This window comes from Scyliorhinus canicula, chromosome 21 (genome assembly GCF_902713615.1).
Source record: "Scyliorhinus canicula chromosome 21, sScyCan1.1, whole genome shotgun sequence".
In the NCBI taxonomy this organism is placed as follows: domain Eukaryota; kingdom Metazoa; phylum Chordata; class Chondrichthyes; order Carcharhiniformes; family Scyliorhinidae; genus Scyliorhinus; species Scyliorhinus canicula.
The window spans coordinates 9,106,753-9,133,768 of NC_052166.1; positions in this window are offsets into that span (position 1 = coordinate 9,106,753).

Genomic DNA, 27,016 nt, shown 5'->3' on the forward strand with positions numbered 1-27,016 from the left:
TCTTCATATGTAATCATTAGCCCCGGAATAGTATTTACCACAGTTATTGTTATTCTTGGCACGATATATGAGCCTTAGAACTTTTTCCGCATTTGCTATGAATTTACTATTCACTTTACACTCATTATATGTAGTTATAGAGCGTTGTCGAATTTCTAGTTGCTATTTCATTGAATGTATTCGTGATTGTGTTTTGGAGAAAAATTGTGGAAAGAAGCAGGCTATTGTGGATGTGGTATTGTGTAGGGAGGAAGAACTAATCAATGGCCACAAAGCTAAGGGTCAATTTCGGTCAAATTCTATTTGAGGGTGGTAAAGGGGAGAGATTCTGGAGTTACACAAAGGTAATTTTAACATAGAACAGTACAGCACAGAACAGGCCCTCCGGCCCTCGATGTTGTGCTGAGCAATGATCACCCTACTCAAACCCACGTATCCACCCTATACCAGTAATCCAACAACCCCCCCTTTAACCTTACTTTTTTTTAGGACACTACGGGCAATTTAGCATGGCCAATCCACCTAACCCGCACATCTTTGGACTGTGGGAGGAAACCGGAGCACCCAGAGGAAACCCACGCACACACGGGGAGGATGTGCAGACTCCGCACAGACAGTGACCCAGCCGGGAATCGAACCTGGGACCCTGGAGCTGTGAAGCATTTATGCTAACCACCATGCTACCGTGCTGTCTGTTCAGAGGCATGAAACGAGATTTTCCCTCCTGGACTTCGCACGACTACCAAAAGGTAGGGCAGGCGATGAGCCGTCGCAGCAGTTCAAGGAGATATTCAATTACTCCCAACTGAGTTATGCCCACGGGAGAAAGAAAGACTGAGTTGTGGAAGTGCATATTTGGTACCCATGGCTAAGCATGAATGTATAAGATAACTAAAGACATAAACTAAGGCAAACAATGCTGCATATGCCAGTGGCATTCTGGGAGACGAAAACACTTTTCAAGATGAACAAAGTGCTGCTGCAAAGTTATACAAAGAGTACGGATAAATTCTTAAAGAAAACTAGCGCAAAATGTAAAAAGGAGAGAAACGTTCCTAAAAGTACAACACAAAAGGGAAGACAGGGGCTAAAGTTATAGTTGGTCCCTTAGATGTTTCAACTTAGGAGTTAATGATCTTGACATGGAAATGGCAGAGACACTAAATCAATATTTAGCCTCAGTTCTCAAGGTGGAGGACAATAGATCCATCTTAATAGTGACAGGTACTGCACAGTTACAGTTTAATAGTAAATTTAAATTTAAAGGAAACATCATGAATCGGGAAATATGCGAAACAAACGATTGGGTTTGAAGGCAAGCAAGTCCCTAAGGACTGAGGTTACAACCTCCGGTCCCAAAGGACGTGGCATGGGAGATAATGCTCTGGATGCGGTGAAGATTCCAGTGGATTGGAAATGCTGATCTAACTCTCTTTTACAAAAAGGGATACAGTCAGAAAGTATGAAACTGTACATCATTTTGTTTACTATCTGCCATTGGTAAAATGTTAGAATCCATCATTCAGGAAGTAATAAATGGAGGTCTGGAATGTAAAATGTTCGAGTTTTTTGAAGATGTAACAAACGAAATGGATAATGGGATCCTGTAGAGGTCGTGTATCTCCACACAGAGGAGGCATATGATAAGGTGGCACACAACAGATTAATATGCAAGGTGAGACCGAATAGGATTAAGGGTAACTCATTATCTTCGATAGATAACAGTCAGAAAGCAGAATGTCAGAAAAATAGGTAATCCTCTGGTCGCCAAGATGTAACTATTGAGATGGCACTGTGTTCGGAACGTGGGCAGCAACTATTTAGAATATGTATTAATGGCTTATAATTGCCCCTAGTGTTAGCTGGAGTTACTGGGTTATAGGGATCGGCTGTTGACCTTGGGTCTGGTGCTCTTTCCAAGAGCTGGTGCAGATTCGATGGGCTGAATGGCTTTTTTCTGCACTATAAATTATATGATCTCTGATAGGTGTCATCAGCCACAACACATCTGTTAATCCCTGTCGCCAAGGATCCAACCGCAGCCCAACCCCCCTACCCAGCCCCCCCCCCCCCCCCCCCCCCGCCAAGCTGGATGAGCATCTTGTGCACGTCACAAATCGTCGAATGTGCCAGACTGAAATTTCCAAGGTGTCGGGTACAGATGTCCATGATGCACACCTGGTCGTTAGATGTCAGCTGCACGTTCATTGAGTAGACAGTTAAAGTAGCAACTTCAACTCAAGAGTGCAGTAGAAATACCCAGATAAATACACTAACAATGGGAAATAAATCAGTGAATGATCGCAATCGAGTTACAGATATCACTGAAACAATCTGAGTTCTAGAGATGGGACTGATGGTGTTTGAATGGACATCATCCTTTCTCTTATTATAAGTTGATCAACGTGATCAAAACAGTCCAGTGCCTTAAAACTGGCAACTTATTCGATAAACAATATTTTCTATCACTTAACTCAATGTCGTAATCTGTCTGTTCTTATCTTTAAAAAAAAATTGGTTTGCGCAGAGCGGCCTGTCATCTGCAGGTTATCATCGGTGCATATGCATGCCATTAATCACCAACTCGACCCAGGGCGTCCCGTCGATGGCGGCAAACCCAGCTGCACGGGCATCCTGGTGGTCTGGGTCCACATTAAAATTGATATAGAACATAGAACGATACAGCACTCGATGTTGCACGGACATGGAAAAAAAATTAAAGGCCATCTAACCTACACTATGCCCTTATCATCCATATGCTTATCCAATAAACTTTTAAATGGCCTCAATGTTGGCGAGTTCACCACTGTTGCAGGTAGGGCATTCCACGGCCTCACCACTCTTTGCGTAAAAAAACCCACCTCTGACCTCTGTCCTATATCTATTACCCCTCAATTTAAGGCTATGTCCCCTCGTGCTAGCCACCATCCGCGGGAGAAGGCTCTCGCTGTCCACCCTATCTAACCCTCTGATCATTTTGTATGCCTCTATTAAGTCACCTCTTAACCTTCTTCTCTCTAACAAAAACAACCTCAAGTCCATCAGCCTTTCCTCATAAGATTTTCCCTCCATACCAGGCAACATCCTGGTAAATCTCTGCACCCGTTCCAAAGCTTCCACCTCCTTCCTATAATGAGGCGACCAGAACTGTACGCAATACTCCAAATGCGGCGTACTAGAGTTTTGTACAACTGCAACATGACCTCATGGCTCCGGAACTCAATCCCTCTACCAATAAAGGCCAACACACCATAGGCCTTCTTCAAAAACCCTATCAACCTGGGTGGCAACTTTCAGGGATCTATGTACATGGACACCGAGATCCCTCTGCTCATCCACACTACCAAGAATTTTACCATTAGCCAAATATTCCTCATTCCTGTTATTCTTTCCAAAGTGAATCACCTCACACTTCTCCACATTGAACTCCATTTGCCACCTCTCAGCCCAGCTCTACAGCTTATCTATGTCCCTCTGTAACCTGCAACATCCTTCCGCACTGTCTACAACTCCACCGACTTTAGTGTCGTCTGCAAATTTACTCACCCATCCTTCTGCGCCCTCCTCAAGGTCATTTATAAAAATGACAAACAGCAACGGCCCCAGAACAGATCCTTGTGGTACGCCACTCGTAACTGAACTCCATTCTGAACATTTCCCATCAATTAGCACTCTCTGTCTTCTTTCAACCAGCCAATTTCTGATCCACATCTCTAAATCACCCTCAATCCCCAGCCTCCGTATTCTCTGCAATAGCCGACCGTGGGGAACCTTATCAAACGCTTTACTTAAATCCATATACACCACATCAACTGCTCTACCCTCGTCCACCTGTTCAGTCACCTTCTCAAAGAACTCGATAAGGTTTGTGAGGCATGACCTACCCTTCACAAAACCATGCTGACTATCCCTAATCATATTATTCCTATCTAGATGATTATCAATCGTATCTTTTATAATCCTCTCCAAGACTTTACCCACCACAGACGTTAGGCTCACCGGCCTATAGTAACCGGGGTTATCTCTACTCCCCTTCTTGAACAAAGGAACCACATTTGCTATCCTCCAGTCCTCTGGCATTAATCCTGTAGCCAATGATGACCTAAAGATCAAAGCCAAAGGCTCAGCAATCTCTTCCCTGGCTTCCCAGAGAATCCTAGGATAAATCCCATCAGGCCCCGGGGACTTATCTATTTTCACCTTGTCCAGAATTGCCAGCACTTCTTCCCTACGCACCTCAATGCCATCTATTCGAATAGCCTGGGTCTCAGCATTCTCCTCCACAATATTATCTTTTTCCTGAGTGAATACTGACGAAAAGTATTCATTTAGTATCTCGCTTATCTCCTCAGCCTCCACACACAACTTCCCACCACTGTCCTTGACTGGCCCTACACTTACCCTCGTCATTCTTTTATTCCTGACATCCCTATAGAAAGCTTTTGGGTTTTCCTTGATCCCACCTGCCAAAGACTTTTCATGTCCCCTCCTTGCTCGTCTTTGCTCTCTCTTTAGATCCTTCCTCGCTTCCTTGCAACTATCAAGCGCCCCAACTGAAACTTCACGCCTCATCTTCACATAGGCCTCCTTCTTCCTCTTAAAAAGAGATTCCACTTCTTTGGTAAACCGCGGTTCCCTCGCTCGACCCCTTCCTCCCTGCCTGACTGGTACGTACTTATCAAGAACATGCAATAGCTGTTCCTTGAACAAGCTCCACATATCCAGTGTGCCCAACACTTTCAGCCTACTTCTCCAACCCACACATCCTAAGTCATGTCTAATGGCATCACAATTGCCCTTCCCCCAGCTATAACTCTTGCCCTGCGGGGTATACTTATCCCTTTCCATCACTAACGTAAAGGTCACCGAATTGTGGTCACTGTTTCCAAAGTGCTCACCTACCTCCAGATCTAACACCTGGCCTGGTTCATTACCCAAAACCAAATACAATGTGGCCTCGCCTCTTGTTGGCCTGTTAACATATTGTGTCAGGAAACCCTCCTGCACACATTGTACAAAGAATGACCCATCTAATGTACTCGAACTATATATTTTCCAGTCAATATTTGGAAAGTTAAAGTCTCCCATAACAACTACCCTGTTACTTTCGCTCTTTTCCAGAATCATCTTCGCCATCCTTTCCTCTACATCCCCAGAACTATTAGGTGGCCTATAGAAAACACCCAACAGGGTGACCTCTCCTTTCCTGTTTCTAACCTCAGCCCATACTATCTCGGAAGAAGAGTCCCCATCTAGCATCCTTTCCGCCACCGTAATACTGTCCTTGACTAGCAGCGCCACACCTCCCCCTCTTTTTTCCCCTTTTCTGAACTTACTAAAACACCTAAACCCCGGAACCTGCAACAACCATTCCTGTCCCAGCTCTATCCATGTCTCTGAAATGGCACAACATCGAATTCCCAGGTACCAACCCATGCTGCCAGTTCCCCTACCTTATTTCGTATACTCCTGGCATTGAAGTAGACACACTTCAAACCACCTACCTGAACACTGGCACCCTCCTGCGAAGTCAAATCTGTGCTCCTGACCTCTATACTCTCAATCTCCCGTACCCCAAAACTACAATCCAGGTTCCCATGCCCCTGCTGAATTAGTTTAACCCCCCCCCCCAAAGAGCACTAACAAATCTCGCCCCCCCAGGATATTGGTGCCCCTCAGGTTCAGATGTAGACCATCCTGTCTATAGAGGTCCCACCTTCCCCAGAAAGAGCCCCAGTTATCCAGAAATCTGAATCCCTCCCGCCTGCACCATCCCTGTAGCCACGTGTTTAATTGTTCTCTCTCCCTAATCCTCATCCCACTATCACGTGGCACGGGCGACAACCCAGAGATAACAACTCTGTTTGTTCTCGCTCTGAGCTTCCATCCTAGCTCCCTGAAGGCCTGCCTGACATCCTTGTCCCCTTTCCTACCTATGCCAATGTGAACTACGACTTGGGGCTGCTCCCCCTCCCCTTAAGGACCCGGAAAACACGATCCGAGACAACACGTACCCTTGCACCTGGGAGGCAACATACCAAATGTCAGTCTCTCTCGCTCCCACAAAATCTCCTATCTGTGCCCCTGACTATTGAGCCCCCAATTACTAATGTTCTACTCCTTTCCCCCCTTCCCTTCTGAGCAACAGGGACATACTCCGTGCCAGAGGCCCCTACCCCATGGCTTACCCCTGGTAAGTCCCCCCACAAGTATCTAAAACGGTATACTTGTTACTCAGGGGAACGACCGCAGGGGGTCCCTGCATTGACTGCTTCTTCCCAGTCCCTCTGACAGTTACCCATCTATCTCCAGTCTTTGGTGTAACTACTTCCCTGAAGCTCCGATCTATGACCCCCTCTGCCTCCCGAATGATCCGAAGTTCATCCAGCTCAAGCTCCAGGTCCCTAACACGGTTTTTGAAGAGCTGGAGTTGGGTGCACTTCCCACAGATGAAATCAGCAGGGGCACTGACGGCGTCCCTCACCTCAAACATTCTGCAGGAGGATCATTGTACTGCCTTCCCTGACATGACTTCTAGATTTTAAAAAAACAAGAAAAAGAAAAAGAAAGGAAAGCTCACCTGATATTCCCTCAAACCCTGCTGCAGCTGAAAGGTAAGCAAATTTAAAGGCACTCACTCACCTTCACGACAGGCCCCTGCTCCCGCTTCCCAACAACCGTGGGTTTTTCTTTTGGTTAGAGGAAGAGATAGGGTGAGAAACACTGACGAAGTTTTTCGGGTTTAACTGTCACTTGACAACAGCCCCTCCAGAAACCACCTTCAAATTAGGCTGACCGCACTGCACGTATGCAAATTTTCCCAGAACAGCTGATCAGTAGCTCTGCTCTGCTGCCCTATGCTGGATGTGTGCCGACTGGGCATACAGGGCCTCCGTGATGGCACAGAGGTGCCTGTGTACAACTGCCGATGAGATCACGAGCAGGTCCAGACATGGGGTCTGGAATGCGCTCATGGCGTAAAATTACAAGGTGACCATCATCTTGATGGCCACGGGGAGCGGGTGTCCTCCCTCCTGCCCCACGGTGCCAGCAGCGTCATCATCTGGCCCATATGTCACCCTGCCTCCATGCGCAGCTGGAGTCTCCGATTGTATGCCGAGTGTCAGGTCCCGAATAAAAGACTCTGCCAGTACACACGAGGCCACATGTTTCAATTTAATAACAAAGTCCAATTCAACCAAAACATCATTACAAAAGGGCATGGCCCAGCACACTACATTCCCATTTGAATGGTACTCGGCTTTTTACTGAAATTCTTATCCAGTTCGAAAACAGCAGATTCTAACTCCTTCCAGAAAACAACAACATCTTTCAAGGTTAACAATGCAGTTAATGCTCCCGGTTAAAGAGACAGCAGCACCAGAGTACAGGAAAACCACCCAGATAAACATACAAACAATTGGAACGGAATCATTAAATGGTGACAGTTAAAGTAGCAGCTTCAAATTAGAGTGCAGGCCACAGAAATACACTAAGAATGGGAAATAAATCAGTGAATGGTCACAATCGAGTTACAGATATCACTGAAACATTCTGAGTTCTAGAGATGGGACTGATGGTGTTTGAATGGACATCATCTTTTCTCTTATTGTAAGTTGATCAAAACAGTCCGGTGTTTTGAAACTGAGAACTCATTCGAAAAACAACATTTTCCATCACTTCACTCAATGCCGTAATCTGTCTGTTCATATCTTTTTAAAAATTAACAATGAGGCAACTTCAATATCGATGAAAATGATTCCACAGGATATAAATAAAATCCTTGGAAATATATAACAGCGGAGTTTGAGACATAAAGACTCCCAGCAGCACGAAGTATACATCACTTCAAACTCAACATGCTTTATCCAATTGAAAAGGCTGAGAAAATATTCTACACACTCCTTGCTATTGTTGGTGTTCCTGGTAAGTGACTATCATGATTGAATTGCGTAAATGTATGTGTGACCAGCTCTCTGATTTTAAACACTGCCAGAAATTGTCGAATGCTAATATCGTGTTCATTGTTACACAGATAGCTGGTTGACGGCATCATTCACTTCAGTCAAATGTCTTTAAAAATGTATGTAGTTTGAATCAGTTCCATCAACTGGCAATAATACTCTAATTTGTCGGTTCTCTGATTAATGACATTATTATATTGAGTAGAAACTTTTATAATGTTATCTCAGTGAAGGCAATCGCTCTGAAGGAAGGTGTAGTGGGAAAAAGAAAAAGGTCACAGTGAGTGTGGATCGCCAACCATAGTGAAATATCTGACAGTAATGAACAAATATTACTGGAAGTATCTGTCAGTGCAGAAATATAGTGACTGGATTTCTCACAGAGACTGGAATGCAATAAGTTGGTTCTACCTTGAAATAATATATTTTCTTGTTGACAAGTCCATTCTATGCGATTCTCTGTAAGCGTTTTAGCTTTGGAAAATAATGAAAACAGGAAAATCTTGGCTGTGTTTGAAGATGTTTCATATTTATTGTATATGGGGAAATATCTAGATATCTGTGTTTTGTATTGAACTGCTTCCACATAAACAGTTATCACCTGCACCCTGCCATTTATAGTATCACAACAGCATAGTATGCTAATGGTTTTGTGATTTTTGCTTCCTCATTTCTATTAATCTAGAAATGAATCACAATGCTTTTTTAAATTTGTGGATTTGTGGGTGTTTTCAATCTGTTTTGCTATTTCGAACGATTTACAAATCTGTTCACTTGATCCCCGAAACCCTCCAATCCATTCAGACATTTCTTCTCCAAGGGGCGACTGGGAGGCAGATTATTCTGATAAAAATACACACCGGTCAGTGAGCTGTTGGGAAACTAATTTCACATTGAAATATCCACTTTTCAAGTTGATAATTTATTATTAAATTGTTCCTGTATTTAGCTGCATTATTTATCTGCATTCATTGTCATTCACACATTGGTTTGCCTGCAAATTATTTAATAACCATTCTGCTTCTGAGTCCATATTGTTGGTGGAAATGATGAAGAACATGATGCCAGAGCTGATTCTTCCGGAACACGACTTCCACCTTGCACCAATCACATTAACTCCTTTTGACTCTTCTCTCTGATCTCTGTTAGTAAATTCAGTTTGCGTCCATTCTGCTTTGTGTCGCCTAACTCCACTTGCTCCGACATTACTCATGAATCTGTTATGTCGTATCTTACTGAAGGCCTTTACAATTTCAAATTGTTTAACCTATGTCAACGAATTTCATCTATAATTTCTGATAGGTATTGAAACAAGTCAATTAAGAATTATGTTGATCTTGGAATATGTATTGTCTATTTATTACAATCTGTCTTAGCACATTTTCCTCATAATTTTCATTCCATTTTTTCTACTATTGATGTTATATCTGGAAATTTGTTTTGTGTAATTATATTATTTTGTCTCAAATTCATGAATAACAGAAACAGACTGCTGCCTTTCAATCCTTTGATAAAAATCTGACAATTATTAGTGAATAGATAATAGTGTCTCTGCTGTTTCTCACTGTAACTTTTATGAATATTTGTGGTTGAAATCGAGCTGCCTCCTGTCATCTCTCTCTGGCTGGATGCAACGCTTTGGTTTCCTGTCTGCTCTTGATCTTTTCATTGACAGATGTCAGTGCGGCGTCGACCATCTCAATTCCTCCCCTTTCACCCACTCTATGCTTTCTCCCTCCACATTTGATCAAATCCTCTCTCTAATATCCAATCCTGACCTGGTGATATAAACTGGTCACACGCGTGGTGCCATTATTGTCTTGCGGACAGACCTGTTCATAACAGAGGCTCAGAGAAAACTCTCAGACACATCTTGCTACCTCCCTCTAGACCCTGACCCCACAACCAAACTTCATGATATTGTTTCCAGGACTTTCACTGAATTCATCGACTCGAAATTTTACGTCCACAGCCTCCAAAATCATAGTTCCGTACACCCATGCACATTGTATCAACCGACTGCTTCTCCCTCCTTCCACAAACAGGAATGTCACAGTAGATCCGTTGATTCAGCAAATTCCAACCCCACCGAAATGAATTTTCCTTTCTTTAAGCCATCCTTTCTCGCCATATTCTGTGCCTTTCCATCGGCATTTCTGATTCTTCTGATGCCGTATGTCATCTAAACAAGGTTAATTTCCATGAACCTAATCGCTTAAACTTTACTGTGGATATCCAATCCATCTACGGCTACTCACTCCAACATGAGGGCCTGAGGTATGTTAGGCTCTTGCTGCATCGATGGCCCCGACGATGCCCGACCACCACCACATTCCTCTAACTTTCTGAACTTGTTCTGTCACGTAATAATCTCTTCTTCAACTTGTCTCACTTCTTGAAAATAAAAGTTGTGGCCATGGGTACCACCTTCGGTCACGCAATGTCTGACGTTTTGTGGATAATGTGGCACACTCCTTGCTCCAGGTCTACTCAGGTATCCTCCTGTAACTGGATTTATGTTCCAACAATGGTTGTATTGCTGGCGCTTCATGTTTATTTCTGAAATTTGAAACATTAATCGAATTTCCAGTCTCTACCCCTTCTCACCTTTACTGGATCAATGTCCGACGCTTTCCTTCCCTTCCTTGACCTGTCTGTCTCAATTTCCAGCGACAGTCTAACAACCTATATCAATTACAAAACATTGATTACATCGCGACCACACACGCTGCTTTCTGTAACAACTAAATTCCAATCTCCAAGTCTCCGTCGCCTTTGTTCTGATGATTATACCATTGAAAATGGCCTTTCTGAACTGATTGCCTTTTCCTTAACCAAAGTTTCCCTCACCTGCCCCCTTTGTTTGACAGGGCTCTCAATACCATTCAATTCATTTCTCGCAGCTTTGTCCTCACACATCATCCTTCTCGATATGTTCACACGCTAACTTTCCACAGCACCGGCCTATGCATTCAAAGGATCATCCTCCTGAATTTCCACCAACTGCAGCATGGTTGCATCACAAAACACGTCTTCAACTTTGCCCAACCACCCCGCATATTTGGTTTGCATTCCTCAGGTAGCGCTCTATCATTGACGCCTTTGTCCACTATTCCATCCCACCCAGCACTCTTCCTCCTTCACACGGCAACTTCAGTTGTAATAGAAGACGGTGCACAAACGGCACCGCTACCTCCTCCCGTCTCAAGATTCCAGTCAGCAAAATCTCCTTTCAGGTCATGGAGCGTTGCACTGGAACATCCTTCAATTTGTCCACAGTATTCGCTGCTCCCAATGCACCCTACTTTGGGAGGAAAAACGCAGACTGGGTGACTTCTCTGCAAAGCACCTTCACTCAGCCACAAGCATGAACCCAGCCTTCCTGTTACACGCCATTTTTAATCAGCACCTTGCTTTCAGACCCACATGTCTGACCTTGGCATACGGCAAGGATCCACTCAAGCCCAGCGCGATTTGGAGGATAGCATCTCATCTTCCAATGAGGCATTACAGCCCTCGGAACTCAGCTTTGAGTTCCACAAATTTGGACTAGGAACTTTCTCCTCCATCTTAGCGTCCTTTGTCTGGAATGTCCAATTGTTTAAATCGAATGCAATTCGTCCAAATCCGGACAGGATCCATTACTGTCAAGTGAACCCTGAGAAGTGTAAAATGCTAGAGGAGGAATATTACTGATACAAGCCTGGCAGGAATTATTTTCAAACCAGCAGAGGATATATTCCTTGGTATAGCATGATCTGGGGATGTTCACAACATGTTGCTGGAGTATTCCCGGAAGGGGGTGCCGAGCACATGATGATTCTAGGTAGTGTGTGCCCCGCGAATGTTCTGGAGTCCGGAAACTCTATTCGTCCCATGCTATGAACTCGGAATGTGCTGCGGCTCTTTTATTTTTTCCCATTAACCATGGAGGATTCCAAAAAAACAGTCGGATTGTCAAACTCCATCAGGAATTCAGTCCATGGAACGGTCCAATCCAGGGTGTCGTCCAATAATTGGGAGTGAGGAGGGATGGTAATCTCTGATATATTTGTATCTAATTTGGGAAACCTGGCCAGTCTGAGCTAATCCTGTAATTCAGACTAAATGGGAAATTTAAACTCTCTCAAAACTTTTTGAATTATGAATATTTCCCAACCACTGCCGTCAATCTCACAGTACTGCAATTGGCAGTGACCTCTCTCTCCCTTTCTTAAACAGTTGGGTTACATTTGCTACTTCTCTCTTTGCAATTTTATTCTCTGTTTTCCCTCCTCTCCCAGCCTCACAAGCCCATTCTCAACCATTCACTTCCCATTTACTTGATGTTAAAATCGTGTTCCGGTTCAGATACAGAGAATTTAAATGAGTAAATTCCAGTCTATCCTCCCTTCTCTCTCTCTCTGACAGTTAATTTACTGGGAATTGCGATACTCAGTCGGGGAAAGTGTGGCCTCTCTACATGCACCACTCGCTACCTCGTGGCTATGGCAGCGGCGGACCTGTTGTTTAATATCACGAACCCCATTTTTAACAAAATCGGTTATTTTTATCTCCCCTGGAGTTTCCTGTGTCTTACTACAGTGTGCAGAGTTAATGCTGTCCTGCTGTTTGCAGCCAGAGATTGTTCTGTCTGGTTCACCCTCACTTTCTCCTTCGATCGATTTGTGGCCATTCGTTGCCAGAAACTGAAAACTAATTATTGCACTGGGAGAACTGCGGCTGTGGTTCTGTCAATAACTGGACTCCTGCTTTGTGTAAGAAATATCCCACGGTACTATATATATGAACCTTTAACGGTAATCAACAATGTCCAGTGGGACTGTGGCACAAAGGCCAGCGTTTGGACTGATCCCAGATGGGCTGTATTTATCTGGTTTGATTCAATTTTAACCCAATTGATCCCATTCTGTTCAATCCTGCTGATCAACGCTTTGACAGTCAGATACCTTGTACTCACCAGTCGAGTCTGAAAGGAATTAAGGGCTCAGAGTCAGGGAGAGAATCGTACAGACCCAGAGATGGACAGTAGAAGGAAGTCAATGATTTTACTCTTAAGTATCACTGGAGCTTTCATTCTGCTCTGGGCATTGATCGTTATTAAATTTTTCTTTATGGATGTGAGAAGATTACTTTCCTACACTTACTCTCAATACATTTTACAACAAGTCGGATATATGCTGGTCGATTTAAATTGTTGCACAAACACATTTATTTTTTTGATAACTCAGTCCAGGTTTAGGGAGCAGATCAAGATTGCGGTGAAATACTTGATTAGATCAAAAATTAATTAATACATGGATTAAATTCATAGCCAGCTCCTTCACCAATCCGGAGCTCCAGCACCTGACTGAAAATTCCTCAGCCAATCAAGAGCTCCAGCCGCAGACACATAGTCCCTTCGCCAATCGGGAGCTCAGCAGTTGCCTGATAACACCTCGGCCAATCAGGTACACAGGCTGAGAGTCACCTCACCCAATCAAAGGTCATGCATAATGACTGACGACCGTCAACTCAATCAGGAGCACGCGCCGCTGACTGACAGATGGTTGAGCTAATCCGGGAACTCGCAAGATGAAGGTCAGCATTCAAATACTCCGTTTTCAGTCTAACTGCCCCCCAACCTCATCAGAAACTCCGCTTTCGCACGGCCAGATGCCACGGCCAATTTCGGAGGTCCAGCTTCCAATGTAGTGTCCCCTCAGCCAATCAGACAGCCCAGTGTCAGGCCGGCAGCTGCCACAGCGAATCACAAAGTTGCAGAAGCTGCCTAAGAACCACGTCATCCAATCAGAGTCTCCGGATTCAGATTAACAGCTGTTGCAGCCAATCAATGAGGCACGCCAGCTGACATAGCGTATCGTCAGCCAATCGGAGACTCATCCTGCTGAGCCAATCAGGGTGTTCGGTGGACTGACCCACATTTGCTCCAGCGAATTCGGGAACTGAGAACACAGACTGGCAATCGCCGCAGCCAATCAGACACTTCCATTTCAGAATGAGAGCCGCGGAAGCTCATCAAGAATCTCCACCGACTGGCTCAGAAATACCACAGCCAAACAGAAATTTCACCCGCTAACTGACAAGCTGCTCTATCCAGGCGGTCAACCCAACAGGAAGCTCGGAAGTGCCTCAAACTTTCAGACAACCTGCCTCAGGTCACTCCGAAACTTCTTTGCCAAATATCTAGCCCTCCCTGGTGCCTGAGCTCATCAGCCTTGACCGGCTACTGGGCGCATTCAGGCGAGAATTGCGGTCTCATCATCGGTTGGATATTGAAGTCAGAACTGATGAGAAATACAGAGATTCCCTGAAATGTAATGGATGTGCAGTCACGTCAACCCATAACTCTGCACTTTATTGACTTTCAGCTCACAGTCTAATTCCCCTTTGAATGCTGTAATTCAACCTGTCTTCACCAAACACTCAGGCAGTGGATTCCCCATCCTCGCCACCCGCAATGTGATAAAGTAATTGTTTATCTCAATATTGCTTCGTTTATTCATGAGTTTCAATCAGAGCAGTTCATTCTCAATATTCTTCAAATTGTAACCCTTCCTCGCTATCTCCTCTAGAGAATTCCTGATTCTGGATCCCAACATCAAATCACCTCAAAATCTTCTCTTCTCCAAGGATAATATAATAATAACAATCATAATAAGAATATTTATTATTGTCACAAGTAGGCATACATTCACACTGCAATGAAGTTACACTGAAAATCAGCTAGTTGCTGTACTCCGGTGCTTGTTCGGGTACACTGAGGGGTGATTCATATTTCACTTCACAAGCACGTATTTCGGGATTTGTGGATGTAAACCGGACAACCCGGAAGAAACGCATGCGGACCCTGGGAGAACGTAGCATTGCGCTTGGCACTGGTCTTTCACAGCGCTAGGATCACAGGGTGGCTCGATTCACTGCTTGGAAGACGGTGTGAAGTCTGTACGTTCGCCCTGTGTCTGCGTGGGTTCCCTCCGGTTGCTGCAGCTTCCTCCCACAGTCCAAAGACGTGCAGGTTAGGTGAATTAGCCGCACTAAATTGCCCTTAGTGTCCGAAAAAATGTTAGGAGGATTTATTTGGTTAGGGGGATAGGATGGAAGGGCGGGCCGAAGTGAGTCGGTGCAGACAGGAAGGGCCGAATGGCCTCGTCCTGCACTGTATCTTCTATGTTGTATGTGTTATATTAACGTGCAGACTCCGCAAAGACAGTGACCCAAGCGGGAATCGAACCTGGGACCATGGCGCTGTGAAGCAACAGTGCTAACCACTGTGCTGCACAAACGTTTCAAAACTCTCTAAATACCTGGCGTATCTCAGCACTAGGAACATTTTAGTGTATATTTGCTGTACACTTCAAAACGCTTCGAGTATTTCCTGAGCTGTGGAGCCTGCAACTCGATGCAATACACCAGCCTTGATTTCTGTAAATTCAACCTAATCTATTTGCTCTTGCATTATATTCCCCTATCAGTAAAGCCGATTGTATGATATTCGATTCCAAATGTCCCACGACATTCAACTACACACTTTCTGCACTTGCTGTTTTTTTTTATGAACCTTTTATTTTATCATGCTTCTTTATGTTGGCCCGACTGTTATGGCTGGTCCTGGGAAGAGGTCATCCAACTTGTGAAATTCCCAAACAGGACTCCAATTTTGATTTAGTCCGGGGTGAGGAACAATGTGTTGTCTTCTGTTCCTCAATCAACATCCACGTTTGGTTGAAACAAGGAAATTTTAAAAGTAACCTCGTCCCCGTGGCTAAGTTTTGAAACTCCTTTGTTTTTTGTTGAGCAAGGGCCAATGAAATCATCCTTTCCTGATTCAAGGAAAGAGCACATTTATTAGTTACTAAATCCTGAGAAAAATAATTGAACACTCAACACTAATATACATAGATACGAACTGAAGTGTTAAGTTTCAAAATGAATATTGAAATATTTGTATGTACGACTCAGCTGTTGGCTTGTCCAGGAGGTATAGGTCACGGTCCGTTCTGGCAATTAAACTGGGTGGCAGAGCAGCACGGTGGTGCAGTAGCTAGCACGACTCACGGCGCCGAGGTCAGATATTTGATCCTGGCGCTGGGGCACTGACCATGTGGAGTTTGCACATTCACCCAGAGTGTGCGTGGGTTTCGCCCTCGCAACCCAAAAATGTGCGAGGACGTGGAATGGCCACGCTAAATTGCTCCTTAATTTGGAAAAAATGAATTGGGCACATTAAATTTATTTTTAAAATCTGGATGATTCCAGAAGAGCTACTGGGCAGAATCACAGTCAGTCAGAGACATTGTGCGGGATTCACCATCAGCCATTGCCAAAACAGGGAATAGCGGCTGTGCGGGAAATCAGTTCCGACTGCGAAATCGAGTCAGGTGCCGATTTGACGCAAAATACAGCACCTCGACAGCGACGTCACAGTGTTCCAGAACGCATACCATTAGCGGGTCAGGCCCACGTTTCTCCGGGGCCTCCATGATTCTGCTTCCAATGGGCCGAGTACTCGGCAGCTGCTGAGGGAGACAGAGGGAGTACGTTAGGTATCCAAGATCTCAATATTGTGCTGACAGTTGGTCCATTGGCTGGGGGGGGGGGGGGCTTCTGCCAAGGCCGAGGAGAGTAGTAGATGTGTGGCCAAGCGGTAGGCTGTGGGGTCAGGGTGGATGGACACTGAACACCATTGCCGCAGCCATCAATGCAGCCATGCGACTGTGCACACCGTTAAGAGCAAACAGTGAAATTAGGGTCACAGGTCGCATGGGGTAACTCCCCCATCAACCCCAGGATACCCCTCTGGCCGCAGTCGACCCATCAGCTGTACAGGCAGGCTCCAGCGCAACCAGTGCAATCTTCTTGGCCGGGATTTTGTGTGCTGGGATTGTAATGTGTATATGCGGTCGAAGCTTGTCAACCACCCAAGGGTTGATCATGGACACCGCGTATCCCATGCTATTTTTCAATGGAATCGATTGTGTTCCACACGGCTCCGATGCTAGCCCCGCAACGGTAGCGGAATTGGTCCAGGCGCCACGCCGGTGTTTCAGTCATAACATTGAACGGTTTCTGTGTTGGCGTCATAAACGGAGAATCCCGCCCATGCTCTATTCTCAAATGTAGCTCAAGGACTTGTGCTATGTTGTTTGGAATGTGCTGTCTGATCAGCCAAAAATTAGTTCAGAAGGACTGAATTTGGTTGACTCATTAGGTGCATCCCTAATTGCAAACAGTACGAATGGAATTCCGTTATCCCAATCCTCTGGATAATCGTGACAATAAGCCCTCAACATTGTCTTTAATGTCTGATGCCACCTTTCTAATGCTCCCTGTGATTCTGGATGGTCCACAGTTGATTTAAGTTGTTGAATTCCTAAGCTATCCATAACTTCTTTGAATAACATTGAGGTAAAATTTGATCCTTCATCCAATTGTATTTCTGTGTGTAGTTCATATCTGGTAAAGAATTTCAGTTACTCCTCCACAATCTTTTTAGCTGCGATATTACGTACTGGAATGGCCTCTGGTACCCACGTAGACACATCCATTTTCGTCAAAAGATATTGATTCCCACTTTTCATTTAAGCAAGCAGTCCCAGGCAGTCAATTTGAACGCTTGTAAAAGGTTACTCAAATGCTGGAATGAGTATTAAGGGCACTGGTGTTATCACGAATTGACGTTTCCGTATCACTTGACATGTGTGACATGACCGACAAAATTTAACATCTTTATGTAGTCCAGGCCAATAAAAATGTTTTTGTATTTTAGTTTGAGATTTCCTTATTCCCAAATTACCTCCCATTTGCACCTCATGTGCAACTCGCAACACCTCCTTTCTATAACCTACCGGCAATACTACTTGATGAACTGTCCACTTTTCATGCGCCTGGATATGTAAAGGTCTCCATCTTCTCATCAAGACATCACGTTTACGGTAATAACACTGGTAAACACTCAGGTTACTCTTCCATGTATGCTTTCCGATACGCCGTTTTATTTCTACATCTTTCTGTTGTAACTCCGCCACTTTTCCTGAACTAAAAATATCCGTGTCATCCTCCACCTGTTCTTTTTATTTTTCAACCATCTGTTCAAAACTCGTTTCTGATAATTGCACTTCAACTTGATCTTGACTCTTTGATTTCTCGTCTTGTCTTAACATATGACTTTGCGATCTTGTTTCTACACACTGCAAAAATCCCAGGATATTCGTCCTTCAGCACTTCAGTTGTCTGATTTTCCATTGGCATATCAACCAACGTAAGGCATCACTCCCACCTTCGATCCAGCTATATCATTACCCAAGATAAACGTTATTCCTGGACAAGATAGTTTCTCCATTTCTCCAGCTGCCACTTCACCACTCTTCAATGGATTTTCCAACCTTACCATATATAATAGAGCACTACTCCTCTCACTCTGACTTCCACATATTACCACCTTTTCTGGCAATATTCTTCCAAAACTACATAATACTTCATCTCTTACCTTTAAAGATTATTAGCTCCCGTATCACTTAAAATTGTGACTTCTTCGCCTGCTCCTCCTGATACACATGAGTAAACTTTACCCACACAAGTAAAGACACCTGGCATTTTCTTATTAATCACCTCTTGATCAGGCTGTACAATCTTTTGCACCTCCTTCGCTTCACTTGGGATTTCCTTTCCCACTTTAACAAATCCCATTGTCTTATCCTGTTTTACCACACCAACCTTCCTTCTTCAACCACCAACTCTGTGTCTTCACATGGCCTCGTTTATTATAGTGAAAATATTTGAAATTTTTCATGTCTCTTCCACCCTCCTGGATTTTTTCTTAACCTGAGGTACACTCTCCTTATTATCTCCCATCAGATCACCTTTACCTTTTGCACGATTATTTCTCATGTCCTCAGTTTCTAACCCTCACAGGCTGAAACTGATGTCGGAAATCAAGCTTTGATTTTTCAATGAATTCATAATCATCTGCCATTTCTGCTGCTAACCTCGCAGTTTTAACACTGTGCTCTCCCGCATGAGTTCTCACTCCATTAGGAATTGAAGTCTTAAACTCCTCTAAAAGTATAATTTCTCTCAGAGCTTCAAACACTTGGTCTATTTTCAAATCCCGTACCCACCTATCAAAATTACTCTGTTAATCCTTTCAACCTTCATGTATGTCTGACCAAAGTCTTTCCTTAAGTTTCTAAACCCTGTGTCTGTAGGCTTCAGGCACTAGATCATGCGCACCTAAGATGGATTTTTTCACCTCCTCATACGTCCCAAATACGTCCTTCGGTAATGATGCAAACACTTTACTAGCCGTATACGCCATCTATGTTTGAATGAATAATACCCATATGTCCTGTGGCCATTTCATTTGTTTAGCTACGTTCTCAAATGAAAAAGGAAAAAGGCTTCCACCTCCTTCCCATCAAACCTCGGCAATGCTTGTACACGTTTAAATATATACCTACAAAGCCTTCGACTATGACGCTCTTTCTCACTATCATCATCATTATCATCCAACTGCACATTTCCCTTTACGCCTGCCAATTGCACCTGGCTGCCCTATTTCATGGCCATTTTCTGAAGTTCAAACTCTCTTCTATATTTTTCCCCTGATCTATAGCTCCCTTTCACTTTCTTTTTCCTCTCTCGCTAGCTCTCTCTCTTTCGTATTCCAGCTGCTTTAATTCTTTCTCATGTTCCATTTGTTTAAATTGTAACTGCATTTTTGCCATTTCCAATGAGTCAAACTGTATCTCAGGCAATTTTGAATGCTTTGCCACTGCCACAATTACCTCATCAGTTCGTGTTGTGTCGGGTACTGTTAACTGCAATTGTTTTTGCAAAATCTAACAGTCTGCTTTTAGTTGCTATCCATAAGGTACTGCATCTGACCGTCTCCACCCCTCAAAACGTCAGAGCCTCTGAAAGAGCCATTGTTCACAACACACTTAAACTAAACATCACACCTGAAAAGCAACCACAATATGCTCACCCCTCACTGTATTTATGTTCACTAAGCCAATCCAATAGATACACTTTTGTCCCCCTCGAGCCCCCAAAGTGTTTAGACAACCACAAAATGCATCATGGAGTTCATCGAAGCCACAACTTTTAATAGATTTTTTTATTTTAAAAATACTTTTTATTCAAAATTTCACATTTTCACTAAAAATAAAACAATAACCGAAAATGCCAAGAACATAACCCTCCCCCCCCCCCCCCCCACCCCCCGGGTTGCTGCTGCTAAAGACCTTTTGTTTTTACCGTTCTGCCAGCGGATCTAGGAATGGTTGCCTCTCCTGAAAAACCCCTGCACTGACCCCCTTAGGGCAAATTTCACCCTCTACAATTCAATAAACCCCACCATATCGTTGATCCAGGCCTCCACGCTTGGGGGCCTCGCATCTTTCCACTGAAGAAGAATCCTCCACCGGGCTACAAGGGACGCAAAAGTCAGAACACCGGCGTCATTCGCCTCCTGCACTCCCAGCTCCACTGCAACCCCAATTATTGCGAGTCCCCTGCCTGGATTGACCATAGATCCTACCACCCTCGATACCGTCCTTGCTACACCCTTCCAAAATTCCCACAGCGCTGGGCATGCCCAGACATGTGCACATGGTTAGCTGGGCTCCCTGAGCACCTAATACACCTGACCTCGGTCCCAATCCTTGTCCCGGTCATATGAGCCCAACACAGTACCTGAAACTGTATGACGCTAAGCCTCGCACATGAAGAGGAGGAGTTCGCCCTTTCTGGGGCATCCGCCCATGTCCCTTCCGCAATCTCCTCACCCAGCTCCTCCTCCCATTTATCTTTCAGCTCCTCCGCCGAGGCCTCGTCTACCTCCTGCATCACCTGGTACACTTCCGAGATCCTCCCTCTCCAACCCATACCCCCGAGAGCACCCTGTCCTGAACCCCACGCGGTGGCAGCAGAGGGAACCCCGCCACATGCCGCCTGACAAACTCCCTTACTTTCATATACCTAAAGCTGTTCCGCGGGGGAAGCCCAAACTTCCCCTCCAGCTCACCCAGGCTCACAAACTTCCCGTCTATGAACAGATACCCCAGCCTCCTGGCAACTGCCCTGTGCCAACTCAGGAACCCGCCATCAATTCCACCCGGAACAAACCGGTGGTTCCCCCGTATCGGGGACTCCATCAAGGCCCCCACCTCCCCTATGCGCCGCCTCCATTGCCCCCAAATCTTGAGGGTAGCTGCCACCACCGGGATCGTGGTACACTTCGTCGGAGGGAGCGGCAGCGGCGCCGCTGCCAGCGCTTCCAGGCTCGTACCCACACAGGATGCCATATCCATCCTCTTCCATGCTGCCACCCCCCCGTCCATTACCCACGTACGCACCATCGCTGCGTTGGCAGCCCAATAATACCCACAAAATGTTCGGTAACGTCAGCCCCCCCCCCCTCCCCGTCCCTGCCCTGCTCCACTAAAACCCGTCTCACGCTTGGAGTCCCGTGGGCCCACACAAACCCCGAAATGCTCCTGTTAACCCACCAGAAAAAGGTCTTCGGGATAAGGATGGGGAGGCACTGGAACAAGAATAGAAACCTCGGGAGCACCGTCATCTTGACTGACAGAACCCTACCCCCAAAGACAGCGGCAGCATGTCCCACCTCTTAAACTCCTCCATTTGCTCCACCAGCCTTGTGAGGTTTAGCTCCTGGCCACCTGAACATCTAAATACCTGAAGCTCCACTCCGCCCTTTTCAGTGGGAGACTCCCAATCTGGTCCCCCGGGTGTACCACAAACAGGTCTCTTTTCCCAAAGTTAAGCGTATCCCCTGAGAAATCCCTAAATTCCCGGAGTATCCCAATCACAACCAGCTTTCCCCCCACCGGGTCCATCACGTACAACAATAGGTCGTCCGCATAAAGAGATACTCGATGCTCCTCCCCACCTGGACCAGCACCCTCCAATCCCCCAACTCCCTCAGCGCCATAGCCAGGGGTTCAATTTCCAGCGCAAAATGTAGGGGAGATAGGGGACACCCCGTCTCGTTTCTCGATATATTCGAAAATGCTCTGACCTCCTCTTATTCGTGGCCAAACTCGCCATCGGGGCCTCCTACAACAGCCTCACCGAACTGACAAACCCTTCCCCAAACCAGAAACTTTCCAGAACCTCCCACAAGTACCCCCACTCGACCCTATCAAAGGCCTCTGCATCTAGCCCCATCACTATCTCTGCCTCCCCTTCCACCGTCGCATCATAATAACGTTCAAGAGCTTCCGTATATAAGTGTTCATCTGCCTCCCCTTCACAAATCCCGTTTGATCCTCGTGGATAACCTGCAGCACACAATCTTCTATCCTCGTGTCTAAGATCTTTGTCAACAACTTGGCATCCACATTCAGGAGTGAGACCGGCCTGTATGACCCATACTGCAGGGGATCCTTATCTCGCTTAAGGATCAAGGAGATCAGCGCCCAATACATCGTCAGGGGCAAAGCCCACCCTCCTCCCTCGCCTCGTTGAAGGTCCTAACCAACAGGGGGCCCAGCATGTCTGCATACGCCTTGTAAAATTCAACGGGGAACCAATCCGGCCCCGCCGCCTACCCTGACTGCATGTTCCCTATCCTTTTAACCATCTCTTCAAGCTGAACTGGCGCCCCCAGACCCTCCACCCGTCCCTCCTCCGCCCTCGGGAATCTCAGCCGGTCCAAAAAGCGCCCCATCCCCGCTTCTCTGCCGGAGGTTCGGACCGCTATAGTCTCTCATAAAAGTCCCTGAAGACCCCATCAATGTCTACCCCCCTCCGCACCACATTTCCTCCCCGGTCCTTAACTCCACCAATCTCACAAGCCGCATCCCACTTACGGAGCTGGTGTGCCAGCATCTTACTCACCTTCTCCCCATACCCGGACACCACACCCTGAGCCTTTCTCCATTGAGCCTCCGCCTTTCTGGTCGTTAATAGGTCGAACTCAGCCCGAATGCTGCACCGCACCCTAAGCAATACCTCCTCCGGGGACTCTGCATACCTCCTGTCCACCCTCACAATCTCCCCCACCAATCTCTCCCTTTCTATCTGCTCCCCTCTCTCCCTGTGGGCCCGAATGGAGATCAAGCCCCCCCCCCGCCCCGAACCACCGCCTTCAGCGCCTCCCAGACCATCCCCACTCGGACATCCCCATTATCGTTGGCCTCCAGGTACCTCTTGATGCATCCTTCAACCCACCCTGTCACATCCTCGTCCGCCAGCAGCCCCACCTCCAAGCGCCACAAAGGGCGCTGGTCCCTCTCCTCCCCCAGCTCGAGGTCCACCCAATGTGGGGCATGTTCAGAAATGGCTATCGTCGAGTACTCAGCGTCTACTAATACCACAACCAGCGCCCTACTCAAAACAAAGAAATCGATCCGGGAGTCTGCCTTATGAACATGGGCGAAGTATGAAAATTCACTGGCCTTCGGCCTAGCTAACCTCCAAGAATCCACATCTCCCATCTGGTCCATAAACCGCCTCAGCACTTTAGCCGCCACAGGCCTCACACCCGTCCTGGAACTGGATCAATCCAGTGGCAGATGCAGCACCGTGTTGAAATCTCCCCCCCCCCCCCTTATCAGGCCCCCCACCTCCAAATTTGTAATCCGGCCCAACATGTGCCGCATGAAACCCGAATCATCCCAATTCGGGGTGGATACATTGATCAGAACCACCCGCTCCCCTTGCAGCTTGCCACTCACCATCACGTACCTCCCGCCGCTGTCTGCCACGACACTCGACGCTTCAAACAACACCATTTTACCCACCAGGATTGCCACCACCCGGTGTATTGCATCCAGCCCCGAATGAAACACTTGGCCCACCAACTCCTTCCTCAAACTAACCTGATCCACCACCTTCAGGTGCATCACCTGAAGCACAGCCACGTCCGCCTTCAGCCCCCTCAGGTGCGCGAACACGTGGGACCATTTGACTGACCCATTCAGTCCTCTCACATTCCAGGTGATCAGCTGGATCCGAGGGCCACCTGCCCCCTCCCCCGTCGACTAGCCGTCGTAATCCGCCACGTACCCACGCCCCCTGCTCCGCCCGTTCCCCACAGCGACAGATCCCCATCCCGACCCCCTCTGCACGCTCCCGCACCTTCTTGGCCATTCCAGCAGCAACCCGGTATCCCGCCACTTTCCCCGAACCCTCCCCATCCATATCACTCACTGAGAGTCCGAATCTCACGGAGGGTGGATATTGTGGAGTGGCCTCGCCAATAACCCTTCCTTAACCTTTTTGGTCACTAAAGGCAGTTTATCATGGCCACTCCACCTAGAATGCACGTCTTTGGACAGTGTTAGGAAACCGGAGCACCCAGAGGAAATCCACGCAGACACAGGGAGAACGTGCAGATTCCGCACAGACAGTGACCCAGCAGGGAATCGAACCTGGGACCCAGGCGCTATGAAGCCACAGTGCTAATCAATTATGCTACCGTGCTGTCCGAACATAAGAACTAGGATCAGGAGGAGGCCACGTGGCCCTTCGAGCCTGCTCCACCATTCAATGAGATCATGGCTGATCTTTTGTGGATCCAGCTCCACTTTCCAGCCCGAACCCTTTATTCCGTTATTCTCCAAAAAGCTATCTATCTTCATTTTGAAAACATTAAATGAAGGAGCCTCAACTGCTTCACTGTGCAGGGAATTTCATAGATTCACAAACCATTGGGTGAAGAAGTTCCTCGTAAGATCAGTCCTAAGTCTCCTTCCCCTTATTTTGAGGCTATGCCCCCTAGTTCTGCTTTAACACACCATTAGAAACAACTGCACGCATCTATCCTATCTATTCCATTCATAAGTATCTACGTCTCTATAAGATCCGTCCGCATCCTTCTAAATTCCAACAAGTACAGTCCCAGTCTACCCAACCTTTCTTTATAATCCAACCCCCTCAGTTCTGGGATTAATTTTGTGAATCTCCTCTGAACACCCTCCAGTGCCAGTATGTCCTTTCTCAGCTAAGCAGACCAAAACTGAGCACAGTTCAGATTAAATACTAATCAATTTTGCTGGTATTCCTACCAAAATGGAAAATCTCACATTGGTCAACATTGTATTCCATCTGCCGGGTATCTGATTTTTTTTTGGTATATAATCCAGTTTGAACACCTTGATGAGATTCCAATCTTTAACTCAATCCCGAGCACCTGTTATTGTGTACATAATCGACTCTGAACCACTCTATGGAATTTTAGTCTGTTGCTCAATCCCGGGTTGCTGTTGTTATGCGTATACATCACTGAGACCCCTCAATTAGATTCCAGTCTGTAACTCAATGATGGGTATCTGTTTTTCTGTGTACAACCCAGTCTGAAACCCTCGACTAAATTCCAGTCTGTACTTCACACCCAGGTATCTGTTATTGTAAATATAAAAACCCATAAATCCCTCGATTATATTCCAGTCTGTAACTCAATCCCAGGTATCTGTTATTATATATTAAACTAAGGAATCCCTCGATTAAATTCTAGTCTGTAACCAGCTCCCGGGTATCTATTATTCCATATACAAACCACCCCAAACACCTCGATTAGATTTCAGTCTGTCACCCACACTCGGGGATCCATTATTCTGTATACAAACCACATAGATCCTTTGGATTACATTCCAGTCGCTAATTTGCAACCGGGTATCTCGTGTTCTGTATGTGAACCAGGCGGAATCCTTTGATTAGAATCCTGATTGTAACCTACACAAGGTTTCTGTTCTTCTCTATCTGAAACTCAACGTCTTCGCTTAGATTCTAGTCCTCGTTTAAGGGTATCTGTTATTCTATTAAAACAAATGCCGATCCCGTCGCTTCGCTTCCAGTCTGAAAGTTTCTCCCTGGTGTCTGATATTCTAAACATAAACCATAAACCACCGTTTCCAGTATGTAACTCACTCCCCATTATGTGTTCTTATACATAAAGCACCCAGGCCCCGTGATTCGATTCCATTTAATCTTGAGCATTCGGTACTTTATATACAAACCACTATCAAAAACTCGATTACATTCGAATCTGCAACGCAATTAGCGATCTGAAGGAACTGAGAGAATTGTTTCTAAATTTTCAGATGATACAGTGTTCAGTAGGCGGACAATTAGTGTTGAGTTTGCAGAAACATTTGGTCAGGCTGGGAGAGTGGGCAAAGTAGAGGCAAATGGAAAGCTAAGTGGAAAGGCGTGAGGTTATGCACTTTATTTGCAGAATAGAGGCATGGAGTATTTTCTACATCGGAAAGTATTGGCGAATCAGAAGCACAAAGGGACTTTGCAGTCAACATAGATGACGAGGAATTTCTTCAGCCAGAGTGTCGTACATGTGTGGAACTCATTGTTTCAGGGGCCTGTGGAGGCCAAGTCACAATCTTTAAGACAGAGGTAGAAAGTTCCTTGATTACTTAGGGGATCAGGGATCAAAAATCTGTCAGCTAATTCAGCCCCTGAATTTCATCGTCCTCGCCCATGAAACAAAGGGAGCTACTGTGCAGGTACAGCATGGAGTAAGGAAAGCAATTTGAATTTTGGCCTTTATAGATTAAGGAATGGTGTGTAAATGTAGTAAAGTATTTCTGCAACTGTTAACATATTTGTGAGACAGCACCGGGAGTACTACATACATTAGGTCCCCTAAGTTGAGGAGGGATGTAATTGCATTTGAGGTAGTTCAGAGGAGGTTCACAAGATTTATTACAGAGATCAGAGGTTGAAGGGAGGTTGAGCAGTTTACGTCAATACTCGTGAGTTTAGAAGAATGAGAGGAGATATAATGAAGGTATATAAAATGAAAAAGGTATCGGCAAAGTTGATGCTGTATGGATGCTTTCTGTGCCATGATCATAGTGAATGGCGGAATGGGATCGAGGGGCATAATCACCGACTCATGCTCTTAGTTCTTATGTTCTTAAGTAATGTTTTCATTATTTGTAATATTAATTCAACCAGTGATGACAGGCATTACCGAACTGATGATTCAAATGAAATATTAGTCAATCAACAATGTTATATTCATCATTCAATTACATATGGTGAACAGGCCCTGAGATAGCAGAAGA